The sequence below is a fragment of the Pelodiscus sinensis genome, chromosome 5 (genome assembly GCF_049634645.1).
Source record: "Pelodiscus sinensis isolate JC-2024 chromosome 5, ASM4963464v1, whole genome shotgun sequence".
In the NCBI taxonomy this organism is placed as follows: domain Eukaryota; kingdom Metazoa; phylum Chordata; order Testudines; family Trionychidae; genus Pelodiscus; species Pelodiscus sinensis.
In genome coordinates, this window is record NC_134715.1 from 23391947 (window position 1) to 23404209 (window position 12263).

At 44.0% G+C, this 12263-nt stretch overlaps 1 protein-coding gene across 1 annotated transcript in view; it reads right to left on the bottom strand.

The window, feature by feature from the left end:
- Nucleotides 1-12263, bottom strand: part of DNAJB14 (DnaJ heat shock protein family (Hsp40) member B14) — a 39871-nt gene that overhangs the window by 24256 nt on the left and 3352 nt on the right. The gene's annotated exons all lie outside the window — the stretch shown is intronic.

The following is a 12263-nucleotide window of genomic DNA, read 5'->3' on the forward strand; positions in this document are numbered from 1 at the left end:
AAAAGACTGTTTCATGGATCCATCTTCTTACCTGGTTCAGAACCCCTGCTATACACAAACACAAAATTATTGAAGCAACTATATCAATTGCTTACAAGGAAAACATTTAGAAACTGTTAGCTGGTTGGCTCATGCCCTCGGTCTCCCTTCCTCCTCCTTTTGTAATATAGCATCATACAGTAGCAGAGACAGCTAGCTGGCTTCGTACATTCTACCATGTTTTACAGGCATTCATCCCTTTCTTTGCAATGAAAGTCCTAGATGACTGAATAAGAACCTAGAAATAGAAAGACAGAATTTGCTCTCCAGAGCAGCAGTACAAAAAATCTGAGAACTACTACAATAGGTTCTTTAATTCATCCCACTAAGACCGCTGCAGGACTGGCCCAAAACCAGACACAAAGGTACTTATGCAGAAATCTTGGGCTCAATTCTTGACCCTTTCTCCTGGTCCGAGGGCAGTAAGTACTATACAAGGCAAAGTACTGAGACCCAAGGAGCAGAAGCGTCTCATGTCACAACAGCAGATTAACGAGTTCTTGGAGGATACAAAGCGAGTCTCCATCCATCTTTAAGGAGGATGGTAATCTTTAAAAAAGCAATATGAAGAGGTTACACTAGATGGTGAAGACACATGAAAGCAGAATATATCCCCAGAGCTCTGAAAGGAATACAAAAGGCATTTTAACTTCCAATAAATAGGAGGCATGACAGCAAGAGAGGTCACCAAGCAATGATATTCCTACAGTCCATTTACAAAGATAGCATATGGAGGACATGAAAAATAATAAATCCATTCACTTTATTTGCTAGTTTGATAATAAATAGGAAGCTTTTTTGGGTAATGAAGGGTTTAAGCCAGGGGCCACAATGATGCTCACAGCACATGCCGAGGGCCGCAACTTAAGTGTGGTTGCATATACATGCAAATATATATGCAAATAGCTTCTTTCACATTGACAAGCATGAATACAAAGCACTTCCCACAATGCCATTCCTGGGGCTAAAAATGCCGACACCCTGTACCCATCTGTTCTAGCTAGGCCATCCGCTTGAGTCTTTCAATGCTCAACCCATATGGGAGACGCCTTGCCATTGTGGAGCATGTTCCCAGCGGAGGCCACGTTCAAAGGATCCCACCCACGGGCCATGTGTTGAGCCCCGTGTAAACCCACACCACAGGCCGCGGGCAGCATGTGGAGTAGCCCTGGTTTAAGCCATCAATTTCTGCAAAAGAATATAGGTTTTTTCCTTAAAATAATATTAAATTTCTAATACTTATGGCTGAGATGCCCTGCCAAATGTGAACCGAACACCAATCAATGGACTATTGTCTTCCTGTGTCTACGAACAGTTCCTATATTTCTTCTGCTGATTTGAAATGTTAATGTCACTCTGCTCCTGCTTGTCAAGACCGATCAATTTCTCTTCTTACCGAGACAAAGTGGGTCAGGTAATAATTGTATTGGATCAACTTTTGTTGGTGAGTGAGACCAGCTGAAGAGCTTTGTGTAAGCTTGTCTTTCACTAGCAGAAGTATTTCCAATACAAGATATTACCTTATCACTTTTATACCCCTGGGATTGATATGGCTACAACTATGCTGTATACAATTTCTCTGTTGTACTTCAGAACCTTTGGGGCACCAGTAAAATTCCACAAAAATATGATTGATTATGACCAGTAGCTGTCTCTATGCCACTGGAGGATATCTTGGACTTTAGAAGTGCTTTGTGCTGGCAGAGTGGCATAAAGCAGCCACAAACCAAGGCAGAATCTGGGCTTATGTTTTTGTAGAAGCCAAGATGCCCGACTGTATCCATGGATGTTTCTTGTACTTTTCATTGGAGGAAAAAAACTTTACTGATCTTCATTTAACTTTTGGATTGACTTACTTTCCAAACAATTAATCTCTTCTACTGGGAAATTTAAGAATGTCTGCAGAAATGAAAATGGTAATCTGCAAGAAGATGACTAAGAAATGACTTGCAATTCTTCAACAGTTAATTCTACTGCATACCACAAAAGGCATATTGAAGATTCTAATCACTACACGTAATTATAATGAGGCATACATCACTAAAGACAAAAAATGTTAAATAAAGAATTATACTGCTGTCCTGAATGGTTTTGTTGCTGCTAAGTGATTGCCCTCCACAAGATATGCATTTCAGTAGAGAATGAATCTCTTTAATACTAAAGAAACCTGCTAACTCACTCTGATGACTAGATCCATTGTAGTTTACTTCATTTTGCAAATTAGCATATAAATGAACCAAGAGATAAAAAAATACTACTGCCCTTCACTTATTTTGAAAGGTGTTGTTTAGATTCAGAGATTCTACTGCAACTGCATGTTTGTTTTGGAATCCCTTGTTTCTGTATAAATAATATAGCATTAAATCTACATAAATACCATCAATGCTCAGATTTAAAAAATGTTATTTAAGTTAATGTTAAAAAGATGTACATAATACACATTTTGAGAAAAAGTTTCTGTACATATACGTGTCATGCTTGGATTATGTACAAATAAAAGTTTTGGTTAAGGGTCATACAATACATATAATAGGGATGTAAAAATCACATTTAATTAAATAGTTAAATGTTATGTTTAACCGGTTAACTGATTAAATGGAGGTGGGTGTGGGGACTACACCAGCTGGGCAGGAGTGTCACTGCCTGTGCATGCCTGGGCTTGGCCCGCCACCGGTGGGGGCTACTATGGTCAGCTAGAGGGGCCTACTACAGGTGGGGGCCTCGCTGGCCAGGTTCGTGCACCCTCTGCCTGCAGTGGGCTCCACAGGGTTGGAGCACACCCCTGTCTATGGTGGGCTGCTCTAGCCCCAGCTAGTTAACCAGTTATCCATGCACATCGCTAGTATATAATCAGCAATAATTGAGATTTAGATGTGCAAGTTTAACAATACTGTTTGGATATTGCAATCAAGCACTAAGGTATATCACTCATGGAGAGATTTACAGAGAACTGGTAGTAGAAAGCAAAAATATCAACAAGTGGAGACTGTCCCTCAGTAAATCAGAATTTAGGGTGGTCTTGCCGCTGGAAAATAAAACCCACCAGGTAAATATCTGAGTTTCTTCCTGACTGCCCCACAATCAAAGACAGAAATGGACCACACCACAGTTCTTATGCCTTTGACACTTCTAGACTGTGCAGCTACCAAAACCACAGTTGTTCACTTCTAACCTGGGATGGGCTAATATACAATTAATACATTAATACAATTTTGCACATCATGCTCTACACTAGCTCTAGGGATGTAAAAGTAGTCGATTACCCGATAAGTGTGCGCTCTCCCACACTTGCCAGCATTTTTTTAGCAGGCTGGCCAGCAGCTAGGCTCAGTCGTGGCTTGCACAGGGTCTGGGATCTACCCCACTGCCGCTCTATATTTAAAGAGTACCGTATTTTCCGGCGTATAACACGACTTTTTACACTAAAAAACATCCCCCAAAAATCGGGGGTCGTGTTATATGCCGGGCATAGAACGTACCTGGTCCCCGACACGGTGCTTGGGGCTGGCCCCAGGCACGTGGCGCACGGTGTGCGCCGGCGGGGGGGGGGGGGGGGAGAGCGGGAGCGCCGGCCCCGGGCGCGTGGCGCGGGGAGCGCCAGCCCCGGGCGCGCGGCGCGGGGAGCGCCGGCCCCGGGCGCGCGGCGCTTGGAGGGGGCACCGGCCCTAGGCACGTGGCTACGGGGGGGGGGGCCTTCCCCGGGCGTGCAAGTGTCCCCGCCCTCCCGGCGCCTGGCGGGAGAACGGCCACACCCCCTGGCGCCCGGCAGGGGGACAGCCACGTTCTGTAAGTGGGTGGGTAGAAAAGACCCCATCATGGCTCCAACAAGAAGAAGGAAATTTGAAGCCAGTTTCAAGCTGAAAGTTGTAAAGTTTGCCTAGGAACATAGTAACTGTGCTGCTGCAAGGCAATATGGAGTAACAGAAAAGATGGTCCGAGACTGGAAAGCATTAAAGAGTATGCCAAGTAGTAATTGTGCATTAAGAAGAGGCACCCCACATTGGTCAGAACTTGAAAAGCACGTAGCAGACATGGTGCATGAGCATCGTCAAAATGGTTATGTAGTGACACGAAACAAAATACGTATGTTTGCACTTCAGTGGGGCAAATCTAACCCAGATCACAGCAAAGGATTTAAGTCCACTGTATCCTGGTGTACTAGGTTCATGGAAAGGCATAATCTGGTACTGAGGCAAAAGACCAAAATTGCACAAAAATTACCTGCAGATCTCGATGGAAAAGTAAGTCAACAGCGCAAGAAACATGGCTATGCGTTAAGTCAGATCGGAAATATGGATGAAACTCCTATGAATTTTGATATGGTTGGAAATAAAACTGTCAATCCAAAAGGTGCAAAAACAGTGTTAATTAAAACAACAGGACATGAGAAGTCCAGTTTTACAGTGGTACTAGCATGTACAGCTGATGGCGCCAAACTAAGACCAATGATTATTTTTAAAAGAAAAACAATGCCGAAAATCAAGTTCCCTGTTGGAGTTTTTGTACATGTGAATGAAAAAGGCTGGATGGATGAAGAAGGGGTAAAGCTATGGCTTGATAATGTATGGAGTAGGCGACCAGGTGGACTTCGTCAAGAACGTAGCCTACTGGTGTGGGATATGTTCAGGGCTCATTTAACTACCAGCACAAAGAAAAGGCTGGCAAGAATAAACACAGATGCGGCAGTTATTCCTGCAGGATTGACATCATTGGTACAGCCACTGGATGTGTGCCTAAACAAGTCATTTAAAGATCGCATTCGAGAACAGTGGAATGAGTGGATGGTTAGCGGCGAAAAGTCATTCACAAAAAGAGGAAACATGCGTGCGCCACAATTGGATGTTTTGTGTAACTTTGTCATAAAAGCCTGGAATGATATTGGTGCAGAAACAGTAATCAAGTCTTTCAAGAAGTGTGGCATATCAAACTCTTTGGATGGTATGGAGGACGACTTCTTGTGGCAAGATGAAGGGGAAGCCAAAGCTGAAGCCACACCATCCGATTCGGAATTAGATCCATATGATGACTGTCTTACAAATGTACCACAAGATGTCACTGATGAACTTATGATGTCAGAGGATGAACATGATGAGGATTTTGAAGGATTTTAAGTACCTGCAAGTCAAAACCATTTTAATTAAAATTATTTAAATCAAATCTGATGTTATTAAATGTTGTTGCCTCAGAAGGGGGGGTAGTCTTATATGGCGAGTATAGGCCAAAACATATGTTTTAACTGGAAAATTAGGGGGTCGTCTTATACGCCCAGTCGTCTTATATGCCGGAAAATACGGTATTAGGAGCCGGGTAGGCAGGCAGCCCAGCTCAGTTCCAGCTCACGCCAGTTCTGGGAGCTCAGTCCACCCCCTAAACCAGGGCTCCTGCCACCCCACGCCGCTGCCTCTATAACTGCAGCAGCACAGAGTGACTGGCAGCCAATCCACAGGGGGTCTGGTTTTTAAAATGGCTCCCCTCATGGACCAGCTCCCATCTGGGACCCCAAGCTGCTGTCTCTAGATACTGAGACAGCAGCATGGAGTGGCAGTGGTCTTCTAGTGAGGGAAGCTCGAGCGCAGTAGCTGCTGGTCCCACCCCTGGGTACTAAAGAATTCTCTCTAAGAAGCTGTGGAGAGAACTAGAATCCCTTTATTCTAAACTTATTGAAGGTTCTCTCCCTCCTGCCCCTTTCCCATGTTTAATTATTCTCACTTAAAAGGCAGAAATAAGGAGCCTGACTTATAAACACCACCAAAAAGTAGCAAAGGAAAATAAACGCAGAGCTTTAGAGAAAAGGAAAAGATTTGTTTTCTTTGGTAACATCTCTCCCTTTCTCCTTAATTCCAATTTCCTTTTACATTCTCCACATCATTGGTTTCAGTGTCTGCTAGCTTAATCTAGAATATCAGCAAGCATCACCATCTAGTCTGAAAAATGGTCTGAGGTAAACAGGATGAAGTTTAATAAGGACAAATGCAAAGTACTCCGCTTAGGAAGGAACAATCAGTTTCCCACATACAGAATGGGAAGTGATTGTCTAGGAATAAAAAGGATCTGCAGAAAGGTATCTAGGGGTTATAGTGGACCACAAGTTAAACACGAATCAACAGTGTGACACGTTGCAAAAAAAAAAAAAAAGCAAACATGATTCTCGGATGCATTAACAGGAGTGTTGTGAGCAAGACATGAGAAATAATTCTGCTCTACTCTGTGCTGATTGGGCCCCAATTGGAGTATTATGTCCAGTTCTAGGCACCACATTTCAAGAAAGATGGGGAGAAATTGGAGACAGTCAGAGAAGAGCAACAAAAATTAGTAAAGATCTAGAAAACATGACCTATGTGGGAAGACAGAAAGAATTGGGCTTGTTTACTTTAGAAGAGAGACATCTGAGGGGGACATGATAGCAGTTTTCAAGTATCTAAAAGGATGTTACAAGGAGGAGGGAGAAAAATTGTTCTCCTTCGCCTTTTATGATAGGAGAAGCAGCAATGGGCTTAAATTGCAGCAAGGGAGGTTTAGGTTGGACATTAAGAAAAACTTCCTAACTGTCAGAGTGGATAAACACTGAAATAAATTACCTAAGGAGACTGTGGAATCTCCATCACTGGAAATATTTAAGAACAGGTTGGATAGACATCTATCAGGGATGATCTAGACAGTGCTTGGTCCTGCTGTGAGGGCAGGGGACTGGACTCGATGATCTTTCGAGGTCCCTTCCAATTTTATGATTCTATGATCTGTCCCCTGCACTCATCCCTACCTCAACAAGAGTGACCAACAGTTCACATTGGCTTTCTTCCCCTTCTGTGCAAGAGAAACAAGTCAGATGCATTAAGATTTTTCTTCAGAGATTTTTTTTCCACTGCAAATGGCCAATTTTATGTTTTCCAGTAAATGGAAACTGGGAAACAAAACAGCTATACTCACTATAGATTACAATGGAGGCATATCTACAAATCTGTTCAAATTTCTTCTCTCAAGAAATCTTACTGATATCATACACCGACTTCAAAACTTAAAAGGGTGACTACCAATGATACTGTGTAGAGAGAAAGACTGGTAATGAGCAAGAGCCTTAAATTGTAGCATTTCTGGTAAATAAGAAGTGAAAGATATTTTGGCCTTGGAAAGGGTTCAGAAAAGGGCAACTAAAATGATTCGGGGTTTGGAACTGGTCCCATATGAAGAGAGGTTAAAGCGACTGGGACTTTTCAGTTTAGAAAAGAAGAGACTGAGGGGGGATATGATAGAGGTATATAAAATCATGAGTGGTATGGAGAGGGCGGATAAAGAAAAGTTATTTATTAGTTCCCATAATAGAAGAACTAGAGGTCACCAAATGAAATTAATGGGTAGCAAGTTTAAAACAGCATGTAGCCAACCTGTGGGACTCCTTGCTAGAGGAGGCTGTGAAAGCTAGGACTATAACAGAGTTTAAAGAGAAGCTAGATAATTTCAGGGAGGTTAGGCCCATAAAAGGCTATTAGCCAGGGGATAGAAATGGTGTCCCTGGCCTCTGTTCATCGGAGGCTGGAGAAGGATGGCAGGAGACAAATTTCTTGATCATTGTCTTTGGTCCACCCCCTCTCGGGCACCTGGTGCTGGTTACTGGGTTAGATGGTTACTGGGCAGACAGGTTACTGGGCTAGATGGACCTTTGGTCTGACCCAGTACGGCCATTCTTATGTAAAGCTGTGGGTTGTTCAGTTTCTTTTGGTAGTCTATGATTAGTGCTGATAATGGACTTATTTTCTTACTAGAGAGGGACCAACATTATAAATGACCACCACGCATAACACTGCACCAGCAAATTTAACTGGAATGTCTCTCAACAATGCACAAACCCTGGTGCAGACCACAAGTGGTGGGAATGATAGTGTAGACTAGCATCTTACACTGAAATAACTAAACTTCTCTGAGAAGGCCTAGATGGCAAATTGACAATATAGTATGTCTGCACTAGTACTCCCACTATAGTACTACTGATACAGGTTGAAACTCGTTTAACTGGGATTCTCTGGTCCAACAACATCCATGGTCTGGCATGGATGTTGCAGGACCAGAGAGTCCTGGTGGAAGGCCAGTGACAAGGATCCCTGTGGGGCTGGCAGGGCAGTGGGCTGCCCATAGTGAGCAGGGTGGACGGTGGAGCTGCCCAATGCGTGGCAGCTCGGGAGGGTTAGGAGACCTGGCATGTGGCTGCCTGGCATGTCCCAGAACCCATGTGCGGCTGCCCAGCATATTCCGGAGTTGCAGTGGTGCACGCAACTACCCAACAGGGTCGGCAGAGGGTGGGGCAAGCAGGAGGTGAGGAGCTGGCTGGCAGACCAGCAAGGTGGGCCAGAGGAGCCAGTGGCAGGGGTCCAGAAATGACCACCCTTATTCTGGCAAAATCCCTCATCTGGGACCAGTCAAGTCCCAAGGGTGTTGGACCAGGGAGGTCCAACCTGTAGTACAACTGGAGGGAATGCAGGGTGGGGGGAAATAAGACAAATGTTAAATGTGAACAAGAGCAAAGAGGGTAAGAATTGTATGCATTATGTAAACTGAACTACTGTTATTCCCAAAGGGTTTCCCTTCAGGGTAGGGTTGATCATAGAATCACAGAAGATCGGGGCTGGAAGAGACCTCGAGAGGTCATCTAGTCCAAACCCCTGCTCAATACAAGACCAGCTCCAAGTAAATAATTCCAGCCAGCGCTTTGTCAAGCCTCACCTTTAAAACCTCTAGGAATGGAGATTCCACCACTTCTCTAGGCAACCCAGTCCAGTCCTTACCTCCCTCCTAATATCCAACCTAGAACTCCCCCAGAGCAACTTGGTGTCTGTTGGCAGGTAAGTATGAAAAACTGGCAGTGCTAATGTTAATTCTATTTTTTTCTGTAGATCAAAAGATAGTAAATTTCATAAGTGACACATTTTAAAAAGGTAAATTTCAAAGTCTGCATACCAAGATCCCAAAGGCCCAAACCACAGATTATTATAATCAAGAGCTGCATATATTAGTACTGGAAATCATAGTATTTTACGCAAGCATCTTACTAGACAACAACAAAGACATGAGGAAAATGCCCATTTCTGCTAAATGAAAGCTCCTGTTCACATGGTAATACTGACATTTTACAGCTGATTTGCAGAGTACAACTACTGAAAAGCATTTATTCAAAAAGACTATGTTTTTGTTGCATTAACATAATATTTTTTCCCTCTTTAAATGGCTACCAAGGTTTCTCACACCCTCATATTAAGCCTGATGCAAATATGAACCACTGCTATAGTGAGGGCATTAGCTAAGACTACTTGATAAACAATGACCTTATATTTCAGTCTTATAAAACCAGTGAAATAGCATCACAGAAGTCAGCATAATATGAAGAAGTCTTGTTTACACTAGCAAAAAAAAATAAAAAATCACCCAAACCCACAACAACTTTTGCTGACAATTGGTGTTAGCAATGGGTGTTGCTGAACCGGCACTGAACAACTGCAAAAGCAGTCAAAGGCAGACCATATTCAGCATAATTTCAGAAACAGCAGGTAAGGGGATCAAAAAGCATGTGGATTCAATGTACTTAGATTTTCAGAAATCCTTTGACAAGGTCCATCACCAAAGACTCATAAGCAAACTAAACAGTCATGGGATAAGAGGGAAGGGTCCTCATAATCAAGAACTGGTTAAAAGATAGGAAACAAGGTGTAGGAATAAAAGGCCAGGGAGGTAAAGAGTGGTGACTTCCAGGAGTTTGTACTATACTGTTCAACATATTCATCATGATCTGGAAAAAAGGGGTATACAGTGAAGTGGCAAAATTTGCAGAGGATATAAAGCTACAGGTTGGACCTCCCTGGTCCGGCTCCCTCGAGAGCTGACATATCCCAGGAGAGGGATTTTTCCGGACTAGGGGAGATCATTTCGGGCCCTCTGCTTCTGGCCCTCTCTGATGCCCTTTACCAGGTTTCTTAGCTCCCCCCAAAGCCCAGCTGACCACACACCAGTTCCCGGCTTCTCCCCAGCCCAGCTGAGCTGCACGCTGGCTCCTGGCACCGACCGCGGCAGCCCAGTAGAGCCACACACAGGCTCCTCCCGTTCCCTAGCTAAGCCATGTGCCATTTCCCACTTCCCAAGCCAGCTCCTCCTCCCTCCTCCCCCCGCAGCCCAGCTGAGCCACACGCTGGCTTCATGACTTCTTTTTGCAGCCCAGCGGAGCTGCGTGCCAGCTCCCAACCCCCCCTCGCAGCCCAACTGAGTTGCGTGCCAGCTCCCAGGCCCCCACCCTCCTCAGTGCGCAGGGACTCTCTGATCCTGGAACATTTGTGGTTATGATTGATCATGGACATTGCTGGACCAGAGAATCTGGGATTTTAGAGGTGCAACCTGTACTCAAGATTGTTAATTCCAAAGAGCTCTCATAAAACTGGGTGAGTGAACAACAAAATATCAGATGAAATTCAATGCTGATAAATGCAAAATAAGGCACATTGGAAAACATAATTCCGACTATAGATATAAAATGATGGGGTCTAAATTAGCTGTAACCTATCAAGAAAGAGATCTTGGACTCACTGTCGATAGTTCTCTGAAAACATCTATCAGCGTGCAGAGGCAAATAAAAAAGCTAACAATGCTGGGAATCATTAGATAAGACAGAAAGTCATATCACCTCTTCATAAATGCATGGTATGCCCAAATCTTGATTACTCCATGCAGATTTGATCACCCCATTTTAAAAGACACATTGGAATTAAAAGGTACAGAAAGGAAGAACAAAAATGGTTAGGGTATGGAACAGCTTTCATATGGGGAGAAATTACTTAGACTGTGACTTTTCAGCTTGGAAAAGAGACGACTAAGGGGTGGAATATGATAGAGGTCGATAAAATGATAACTGATGTGGTGAAAGTAATATACACTTCTCATACCACAAGTACTAGAGGTCACCCAATTAAATTAAAGTATTTCTTCACATGATGCACAGTCAGCCTGTGAAACCCTTTGCCAGAGAATGTTGTAAAGGCCAAGACTACAACAGGGTTCAAAGTACAGATGTTAAATTGCATGTAACTGACTAATTGAATAGTTGATGCATTGACTATCCATTAGTCAGTAGGGTGCCTCCGCCTTTGAAATGTAGCAACAGCCCTACGGTGAAAGTGCTGCATGGAGCCTGGGGTCAGTTGAACACTCCCCTACTGAACCTGGGCTCCATGTGGTGTTGCCGCTTTGAAATGCCGCAGGGAGCCCAGTGGTCAGGCTCCTTGAGGCATTTCAAAGTTTCAGCGCCGCATGGAGCCCGTCAGCAGGGGAGTCACAAGCTGATCCCGGGCTCCATGCGGCGCTGCCGCTTTGAAATGCTGTGTGCAGCCAGGGGACACCCCAGCTGGCCCCGGGCTGCACATGGCGTTTCAAAGCGGCAGCACCGCATAGAGCCTGGGGTCTGGCCCCAGGCTCCATGCAGCACTGTCGCCTCTGAAGTACCCCTTCTCTTCCCCCCCCCTTGCTGCTTTTTCTGATGGAGGCAGCAAGGGCAGGGGGAAGAAGTGACTAATCAACTAGCCTGTTGACAATCTAGTAAAAATTTGTTTGTGGGATAGTAGACTAGTCCTTCACACCCCTAGTTCAAAAAAGAACTAGATAAGTTCATGGTCCAAAAATGACTATTAGCCAAGATAAATAGGGATGGAAAATCATATCTCTAGCCTCTGTTGGCCAGAAGCTGGGAATGGGCAACAGAGGATGGATCACTTCATAACTGCCTGTCCTGTTCATGTCCTCTGAAATGCCTGGCATCGGCCACATCCAAAGACAGGATACTGGGCTAGATGGATCATTGGTCTGACTCAATATGGCAATTCTTAAGTTCTTAGAACTTTCTCTACAGCCTTATTGTAAAGTCTGCCACAACACACAGCAGGAGCTACGATGACCTAGTGGCAAAAAATATCTAAGGCCTGTGTACCCAAGCATTGTCATCACTGTTGCCGCAGAGGGAGCTGCAATAAGTGTCACAATGGGAAATCTCCTAAAAAATAGTAGTGTAGACACTCTAAAAAGCTCCATACACTTCTCAACAGTTTCCAGATCTTCTAAGATTCTAGAAGATCAATCTGATGGTCCAAATATAATTCAGAATATAGTGTACAGGCAGTCCCCGGGTTACGTACAAGATAGGGACTGTAGGTTTGTTCTTAAGTTGAATTTGTATGTAAGTCGGAACTGGTACATAT